The following is a 10,563-nucleotide window of genomic DNA, read 5'->3' as shown; positions in this document are numbered from 1 at the left end:
ATGGGCAGGATAAAGGTACCAAGCTGGTCAGTAGGATTCTATCAGAGGAGTAAGGAATGGGTAGGAGAGGGCCCCCGAATGTGGCTTATCTATTTGCTGAAGTTTTGATCTCCAGGCTGAGAAAGACATGGCCAGAAATAAATGTTTAGGGCATGACATTCTTTCCATGTTAGGACACCACATTCTTGCTATTTGGTGACAAATGACTGAACAGGCTGCCTTGGTCCCATTTATGATCTAATTCCACAAAAATGGTCTCGGCTTGTGAATTCTTCAGGAAAGAGTTAATGCACTCCTCAGGCTTTGCTTCCTTTTTGGTGAATGATGGGCTGGGTCATTTACCTGGCTGCCTTCTCAAAGGGCTTTTTCTCTTTTGCTCTGGATGGTGCTTTCTGCCCTATGGATCAGAACTCCCTTCTCACCTTCCTTCTTCACTGGAGCTTGGAAACGTTCCTAACAGAACACACCCCAGCTCTCTGAAGACTGCAGAGAGAGGAAGGAAGACCTGGAAAAGCTTTTCCACTTTGAAAACGATGAGAGTGAGGAAGCTGGGAAGTATCTGAGTGGGAGACTTCTGCTCTTTGTAGGATGAGTCTAAAGCCAGATGGCCAGAAGTGCAAGAGCTCCCTTACTGCAGTCCCTCCAACACACGGGACCAGCTTCCAGTAATACACGGGTGACATTTACACAAATATTTGTGGTTCTGCTCTCCATCTATTCTTATAGGAAGCAAGAAAGATTTTCAAATGCTTTTATGATGTGATCAGTAGACAGTAGTGGGAAAGAATTTCCCTGAAACTTGACTTGCAATCAAAATAAGGAAGGAAGATCTAAAAGAACTGAGAGCATTTCAGCTGATCAGGATGTGGCACTTTTCGACATCTGGCTATCCAAACAAGTATCTTGCTTTCAATACTATTAACATGTGTCACTTTAATGAATATTTTCCTTTGGCATCCATGGGATGGTTACATTTTTGGCCATAATGGGTCAGTCTGTTGCTTACATTACCATACCCACAGTCCTTTTTTCTTATATTGTTGGCTGTGGGAAAGAAAAAGAGTGGAAAATAGCTCAAAACCTGGAAAACAGTACTGCGAGGCGACTCAGCATTTAACAGAATTGCTTCAAATAAAAGCTCTTGAAGGAGAGTCTAGGGGTTGTCTGTAACATCATGTGTAATAAAGGGAGCACTGAACCCCCACAGAAAAAGATGGGGAAAGAAATTCCACAGGAGAGGTGATTTTTACCCCTAAGACAGTCAGGGCTCTGCAAACACCCCTAAGAAAGTCAGGGCTCTGCAAACATCCTTCGGATTTTTTAAGGAAATGTAGCAGAGATAAGGAACTTCCTGGGCCAAAGAGTGTTTTTAAATAGTCAGTAGTGAAATATCACTAGTGTGAGATACTAGTGACTAGTAGTGAAATACTAGTGACCATCTTAAAAAGCCCACACAGGGCTGGAAAGATAATAGAGTTTAAGGCTCTTGCCTTGCATGCAGTCAACCAAAGAGCTGATTGTTGTGTTACGCATATCTTAGAGACTAGGAAAAGGGAAAAGGGCTCAAAGCCAGAGGGGTCTGTCCCACTGAGGGTGGCCCTCCATTGGAAAAATCATGCTTGCATCTCCCACTTTCTTCATTCTGTGCTGGATGATGCAACCAATTCAATCTGAAAATATTCTTCAAAGATAAATGCTTGATACCTCCAGTGTGGCCCTAGCAAAATTGGAGCTGTTTGTTAGGAATAAGGAATGAAGAAATGTACCTTGAGTTAGTGGCTTACTAGTCTACTCATTCCCTTAAGCGGTCTAGCTAGTTACTTTAATATTTGTTTAAATCACTTGCTTTCACAAAAAAAAACTCATTAAAATGTGTGAAGAATACAATCCAATTCATATTTGTTTGAATTATCTTCATTTTATTTATTGCAGAACCCAAATAATTTGAGCTAAATTACAGAATTTGAATTGGAAACAATGACTTTTGTTTTGTTTTGTTTTGTTTGCTATTTTTGTTGTAGAGATATCAGAGCCACAACAGATGGTTCTGGTAGGGGGTATACAGTACCAAGTATGAACAGTTGGCCTCAGAACTGCAAGCCAGTGCTCCTACCTCTTGAGTCAAAGCTCATATCCAGAAATAAATGTTTAGGGCATTTCGAGTCAAAGCTCATATCCATGATAGATATGAGGCTGTATTGCTGCAGCTCCCGAAGATCCCTTTTGGCAAGAGTGATACAGCTTCCCAGTTATTTTATGCCTTTTAAAGTAAACTATGCTGCTTATACTATCTGAATTTTCTTTTATTCCAAATTTGTGCTGTTATTTATTTTCATCGGTTGAAATGAATGTTTTTGCAAAACACACCTTGGATTTAGAATAAAAATTAACAAAAGAAGGAATGAATAAGAGTGTGACTATAGAAACCAAAAAGCTCAATAATGAATCATTCAACACATATTTATTGAATGTTTTTCACGGCCAAGGTAATTACGTTATAATACAAGCCTTTATTATTTACTTCAGCACCTGGCATACAACACTATATATGATGGTCAACAAATGTGCTGACAGACAAAACTCCATCTACCAGGGGGCTTAACTAGCCAGAAAGCCCATGTCATTTCACTCTCATTTTACCATCATCATCATCACTGTTGTCATCACCATTGTCATCAATGTTATTGCCATCATCACCACCACCACCACCATCACCATCATCAGTTGCTAGTGGGAAATTGCAGGATATTCATTTTTGAATGAAGAGGTGTATAGAGAATATGAACTAGGGCTGTGAAGGAGAAAAAGGAAAACTCCCAGGTTGATCAGGATTCATGAAAAAGAGGAGTAAAAATGAGACTATCACCCACCTGGGCCCAGGTGAAAGTCTACCGGACTGTTAGGGGCTGCCATTTTCACTGCTGATTATTTTGCTTGTAAAGCTGTGAGTCCTGCTGGAAACAAGAAAAAAAAGGAGAACAATGAATGTTTTACATGTAGATATGCATGAAAGATCAAATCTTTTGACATGTCTTCAACTAACACTTGCCCCTTTGAAGGGAGGAGCACCTCAATCCAAAGACTGTTTGGGAAAAAGTAATTATATACATTTCAGTTGCTTTATTCAGCACTCACTCATTAATTCAAGGGGCTGGTCCTCAATATATGTTTGCTGAATAAATGAGTGAGTGCTAGATAAAGCAACTGATATGTATATAATTTCTTTTTTCTGAACATGCTGATACTTGAATTCTCCTTCACTTATCTCAAGCATGCCTCATCAGTTGGGCTTGATGGACAGTCTTTGAAGTGCTCCTCCCTTCAAAGGGGCAGGTGTTAGTTGACTCAGGTTTTGGTTGCCATAGTTCCTAACACCTCAGAAGGTGGGGGTCCCACAGTGGGACCTAGATGGACCCAAGGCAAGTGGCAAAGATACCTGGGCATCAAAATGGGACAGTCTAGAAAGCACAAAAGCATGATCTTGATGCATACTGTTATTACTTAAGAGACCTCCATGGGGCAGAACAAGCTGGACTGGCCTGAGGACTTAGTCTGGGAATTATGTTAAAGGACTTGCTTGCTCTCAGAGACCAGAGAACTAAATTTTGGAATATATATCTCTTACTGTATTTATCCAAATAACTGCAAGTATTAATAAGAAGTAAACTTAATTGTTTAATATGTAAAACTAAAGGAGATGAGAAAAGCAATAGATGTCCCTGGGAGATAGAGTATCTCCTTTAGTTAATCCCCCCCTAAGAGAATTGTCTCTGTTTAAATACTTTGTTTAAATACTTTAAATGTTCAATTTCTTACATGCAGTCCTACACCTCAAGCCCCTTCAGATGTTTTATAAGTATGCCAACAGTTCTGCATTAGATGGGACATTTTGACCATTAGTCTGTGGTTTCCCTGTCTCTTCCTTTCTCTGTTGGAGAGAATGGGGTTCTTGGCCATGGAATGCACATGTCCCCACCCAAATTTTGAACTCACAACTAAGCTCAGAGCACCACCAGATAGAATCCCCAAACAAATGAACAGACAAAACCCCCTGCTAGTTAGGTAATATATCTCTAAGGGTATATTTCAGTAGAAATTGTGCCTCCCTGGGGAAAGCTTCTGTAGGATAAGGTGAAGGGGCAAAGCTGCTATCACTTAATCACTTAATCCCCGTTATTCATCGATTTACTCGAGCGGGTGCCAGTAACGTCTCCATTCATCCCGGTTGTGTGCTAGCGTAGCCCAATGGTATCTGTTCGTTCTAGGAACATGCAGAGCCTCAAAACGATCATTCAGGGTCTTGACGAAGAAGTCTGACCATCTTGTAAGTGGGCGTCCACGTGATCTTTTGATGTCCCGTGGAATCCAATCAGTAATGGCTCTAGTCCAGCGGTTGTCTGTAAACCTCATTACGTGTCCAGCCCATCTGATTTTTGATGTCTTGGCAAATGAGACAGCATCCCTGATTCTTGAGCGTTGACGAAGATCAGAACTCCGGATTCTATCTCTCATTTGAGTGAATCGTGATATTCCAAGCATAGCTCTTTCGATTCCTCTTTGAGAGACCCGAATAGCGTTCTCATCCTGTTTTCGTAGGGTCCAGGTCTCTGAGGCATATGTTAATGCAGGAAGAACAGTGGAATCAAAGAGATGTGCTCGTAGCTGGAGGTTCTTTGTCCTTTTAGTTATTTCTTCAACGTTCTTGAAGGCATTCGAAGCTGCTCTCTTCCTCCTGCGCAACTCAGGTGCCAGGTCATTCATCATGACTCGAGTCATCCTGAATAGGATTAGCAGAACACTAGATGGACAACCATGTGAACAAGCTAGATTCCGAAAAGGATTCAGTACCATCGACCATATGCACACGATTACTAAGCTCATTGAGGTTTCTCGGTAGTTCAAGATGCCGCTCTGTCTAACGTTCATTGATTTAAAGAAGGCATTTGATTCTGTTGAGACGGAAGCAGTCATGGAAGCCCTAGCCAATCAGGGCGTACAAACTCAAAACATCAGGATCCTTCGTGAGCTCTATTGTGGATTCACTACCAAGATCTCACCATTCTACAAAGAAGTAATCATCCATATCAAGAGAGGTGTTCAGCAGGGTGATACCATTTCACCAAAACTCTTCAGTGCCACCCTCAAGAACATCATGCGACGACTGGAATGGGAAAGCATGGGAGTGAAGATAGATGGTTGGCAACTACACCACCTCCGCTTTGCTGATGACATCGTTCTAATAACACCAAACATCAGCCAAGTGGCACAAATGCTGAACGACTTTGACCATGAATGTGGAAAGGTCGGACTACAGCTGAATCTTACGAAGACAATGTTTACGAGAAACAGCCTTGTTCCTGATGCTCCATTCTCTCTCAACGGAACCTTCATCTCCGAATGCAACAGTTATATATACCTAGGTCGAGAAAGTTGCTATGCTTGTTGAAAATCAGGGTTGGAAAAGTTCCATAGGATGATCAGGCAAAATGGGGTGGTTTGCAGAGCTGCTGACAGAGTCTGGGAGCAAGGTTTAGCAGCTCTGTTCATCTCGGGGCAGTGGACATATGGGGTTATATCTGTGATCATTTCTGAATGTTAACGTTATGGATTATTTTCTACTTCTTTACACCCACTGGGCCTTACACATTTTTTACTGAAAATGAGTTACTTGAATAATCAGAGGGAAAAATATATTGTCTCCTCCTTCAATTTAGCATAATTGGAAAAGGATGACTTAGAGAAAGGAGGTCACTGTGGATGAGACATCCAGAATTCAAATTGCATGAAATTTATCTATGATTAGTAATTGGTTTTGTTAAATGCTTTTAGCAAATATTAATCAGCTTGAGTGATGTAGACCAGAATTTCTCAACTGGGCCCATTTCTCAATGTGGGCCCCCAGAACATTTCAAGGAGTCATAGGAGAAAATATTCACAGATGGGGTGCCATGGCCTGAGACTAGGGGCCAACTGGTAGTATGGGGAGGAGCCACGGGAAAGAAACAAGATTGTAAGGGGCCGTGGCCAGAAAAAAATTTTGAGAACACTGATGCAGAGGACAAGGAGAAGTGGAAAAATGGGAGGAAAGGGAAAGACAGAGGCAGAGGGGGACCTTTCCACCAGGAGATCCATTTAAGTGATCCCTCATCAGTGTTCAACTCTGAAACTGGAGACTCCTAATCTTAGCTGTAGTAACTAGTGTTCCTTTACTATTCTCCCTAGAATCAATATTTTAGGCCTCTTAACTCTAACTGCACAGTTGAAATGTTAGAACAACTTTTGCAAAATGTCGACATCTTATCAACTTGGAAGAGAGGTTAGAATTTACTTGGTCTGGGCTGGATATTTGGTGATTCTATCTTGCAGCTAGGGTTGAGAAAACCTAACAAAGTACTGGGTTCTGACTACGTTTCCACTCCATCTGTTTCATTGTTTCTACACTCTTTCTTTGTTGTTTCACCATGGTATCTAATTTCAAGGAAACCTTCTCCCTCAAGTCTGTGTGTGGCAGAATCTCAAGCTATATTTGTTTAGATAGCATTATCCTTTCCGAAATTTGTCTCAACTTCTGAAGGAATACTTTAAAGACACCTAACTATGCTCCCAAAGTCTAGCCTTACCCTCTGACCTTCCCAGGGTCTTTCTACTTCTTCTTGCAACTTGGTCTGTCTATCCTTCTCAAGTAAATCACTGGTTTTTATATTTTTCTGTTGACTCTCTTCCCTCCCACCACTGCCCTTTATATTTTTCATGTACTTAAAATTAAATCTTTACCTCTTGTTAGTTTTTCATTCTCTAGTTGCATTTTGCTTGATTCGAGGCAGTCGAATCAGATAACACAATGAATATATTTCAGTCTGACTTCACATGGTTCTGACTTTTGTGATTTTGAATGGATTATTTGATGTTTTTGGCATTTCCGTTTTGAACTTCTCAAAAACAGGCATGCTATCTAAGAAACAGTCTGTATACAGAAGACACTCAATGAATGACTAATTGACATCCCATTCTCCATTGACTGACTGTGACAGCTCAGTCCTTTTTGTCTGGGCTGCATCCAAACTCTAATTCTCTATTCTCCCACACTGACTGGTCTGCTTTACCATCTGTCCAGAACCTTGAGATTAGAGCCCTTTAACGTAGAGATCACTATCTGTGGGCACAAGTAACTCTGGAGGCATGACCAAACATACTTCCCACGATGAGCACCTAAATCTTTGGTTTTTAGCCAAAGGCAATGATGTGTACAATCTGGAACTGTTTGGAATTATAAGATTCGTGTCCCTTATGCTTTTCTCTAAGAGCTACCTCATTTCTAGGGAATTAATATCAGGCCAGCCTTTGACTGCTACAGCTGTTTAGCGATCCACAGATATTTATGTATTGTTTGAAGTGGTGTTTGAGTATGCATTTTTCTCTGCTCACCTGAATGATAATTGGCCACTTGCTGTTAACCATATGTAACATAGTTCTTTCTCTGAGTCTGAACTATCCAAATTCAGCTGGCTATTGTGTGCTCCTTCAAATGGTTCTTTACTTGCTTTGTAGTGATGAATCTCTCTAGAGATGATCCACAATCATCCTTCCATATGTCTTTGGGAATGAATATGCTGTTTGGTTTGTGAGCAGTTTTATTCAATTCTAAGTCATGCTTAATAAACTTAATTATAATGTTAAGGCAGACTTACTAGCTTGAAACTTCAAAAAACTTTACAAGTCTATCATTACTGGAAAAGAAACCAACACATGCAATTGAGCTAAAACTGTCTACTTGTCCTCTAGATAGGGAATAGAACTACCATTGTGTGCTTTTTGGGGTGAAGGTATTTTTGACTTTTTGGGTCATTTCTGGTGGTGCTCAGGGATTACTTCTGACTCTGCAGTCAAGAATTACTCTTGGTGGTCCTTGGGGGTCATATGGGATTTGAGGGATTGAACCTGGGTCAGCTGCATGCAAGACAAATGTCTTACTCACTATACTCTTGCTCTGGCCCCATCATTTCATGCATTTTATTTATTTATTTATTTATTTATTTTTTATGTAGAAGTACTGACATTTATTCAGCCACTGATTAGCTGATTAAATTGGGCATGAACTCCACCTTACTTTTTTTTCATTTTTTATAATTTTATTTATTGAATCACCATGAAAGCAGTTACAAAACTTTCAGGTTTAAGTCTCGGTCATACAAAGAAACACCCATACCTTCACCAGTGCCCATTCTCCACCCCCAAAAACCCCAATATACCTTCATCCCATACCCTCCCCCTGCCTGTGGGGCAGATGATTTCCAAATTACTCTCTTTACTTTGATCACATTCAGTATTTTGACACCAGATCCACCATTATTATTTGGGTTTTTATCCCAAAACTCAGATCTGCTGAAAAGGCAACAGTAGACAGTGTGTATTCTATTGCTGGTTATGAATAACATATGATGTCGTGTAGCTGCAGTAGTGGCCGCGCAATTTTGAAATTCTGAAATTTTAACACTTAAATCTGGAGGGTTCTGAGATTTGTTCCTGACTCTCTTGGATCATGGCCATTAAACAGCTTGATCAGGAGCCGAAAGGCCATTCGTGGGCGACCACTTGGGGTATAGTTGGGAAGGAGAGGAAAGGGCTGGGTCCACCCCCTTCCTGTGAGGCCCCACGTGTCTCATCATTGAGGGCCCAAACCTGACTGCCCAATGGCCTCTGGAGGATGGTGGCCACCAAGCCACCAAGGGGGAGCAGGCAGAGGGACAACACCCTTTCCCCCCTGGGTGGCCCGGTGACAGTAACCTACTGTGGGGTCCAGATGCACTTCTGCAAAAGCCGCTGGATTTTGAGATTTGTTTCTGAGTCTCTTGGGTCATGACCATTAAGAAGCTTGATCAGGAGCCAGAGAGGCAATTCGTGGGCCATGACTCAGGATCTTGTTGGGATGGGGAGGAAAGGGCCAGCTCCACCCCCATTCCGTGAGGCTCTAGGTCTTGCCACTGCAGGCCCAAACCTAACTGTCCAGTGGCCTCTGGAGGATCGTGGCCACTAGGCCTCCAGGGGGAATAGGCCAAGACATGAAATCTATTCCCACCTGGGGTGGCTCAGCAACTGTAACCTGCTGCAGAGACTGGATGCATTTCTGTCAAAAGCCGTTGGGTTTTGAGATTTGTTTCTGAGTCTCTGGGATCATGGCTGTTAAGCAGTTCGATCAGGAACCAGAGAGGCCATGCCTCCAATTATGAAGCTGAGCTGGAGGTGGTTTGTGGGTGTGTTTCCCACCTACCTTATTTTTGGCCATTTACTTTCTTGGTAAACTTTGCCCCAAGTTTTTGGGGTCTGGCCAAAGGCACAGCAGCAATTTTGGGGTATCTGGAAGTCTGAAGGCGTGGTCGTGGGAAAATTTGATGCACTTGCCTCACAAGTACAGATTGACCTGCTGGCAGCACCGTACCCCCCATTTCATGCATTTTATAGCAATTGAAGGGAGAGGCAGAAATTATGTTATGAAACTGCTGAAGACCTTTGTTTTTAGCCAGTATCTAGATGTTCAAGTTCTTTAAAGATTGCTTCTATTCCTTCTTCTTGAAAACTGTCTACCTCATACAAAATGCATACGAATTAAAGGTGTGTAAAATCTCTCATTTAGTAGGAAACAGAAAACTTCTTTTGGGGGAGTAGAAAGTCTATGAACAGTGTCCAAAAGATCTGGGGACCTGATCAGCCATTCTTGGTCACAGAGCTGGCAGTTCAATGAAAGGGCTGGAGTATATGCTGCTGTTTGGAAATTAAGGGGCCACCACAGAGAGGCTCAGTGGCTTCAAAAGCTACACCCAACAGTGCTTGGGAACCAGATAGGGCCTGAAGTCTCACCTGGACTCACAAATGAATATTTGACAAAAGCATTGTGCTACAGAGATGTCTCCCCCACTCCACTCCCCGCTGATTTCACCTGGGCACCTCAAAGGGAGGCAAGTGTGTTCTTCTGCCTACCCTAAAAGAACCTCGGCAGCCTCAAACCTCCAGAACCTGATCTCTGTCATGCTAATGACTGACCTTCACCGGCTTGCCCTGAGCCCCAATGCATAGATTGAATCTGCTGAAAAACCAGGTATGAGTGACCTGTGACTAAAATTTCCAGGCTCAACTGGAGTTGGGAATGGACTACTCTCATTTTCTTTTGCTTCCAGTTTTCTGGCAGTCACACTCATGAACCACCTCTGGGCCCCACTTAAATACATTAACGGTCATGATTCAGAAACTCACAAATGAATCTCAGTAGAGAGCAACACGCTGCAGAGATGCCTCCAGACCTCCAAATCACCATCCAACCGCTTAGTGATATCTAATACAAGGGCTTAATACCTCCAAGATGAGATATAACAATTTTCACACACTTTCCTCTAAGGAAAACTTTTTGGATAATTTTTAGTCAATTATTTATAGCAATTATTTATGGGCTGGAGTGATAGCACAGCGGTAGGGCGTTTGCTTTGCATGCAGCCAACATGGTCGGCCCGAGTTCGATTCCTCCACCCCTCTTGGAGAGCCCGGCAAGCTACCGAGAGTATCTCGCCCGCA

The sequence above is a fragment of the Sorex fumeus genome, unplaced genomic scaffold (genome assembly GCF_029834395.1).
Source record: "Sorex fumeus unplaced genomic scaffold, SorFum_2.1 ptg000010l, whole genome shotgun sequence".
Classification (NCBI taxonomy): Eukaryota; Metazoa; Chordata; class Mammalia; order Eulipotyphla; family Soricidae; genus Sorex; species Sorex fumeus.
This window is presented reverse-complemented; position numbering follows the sequence as displayed.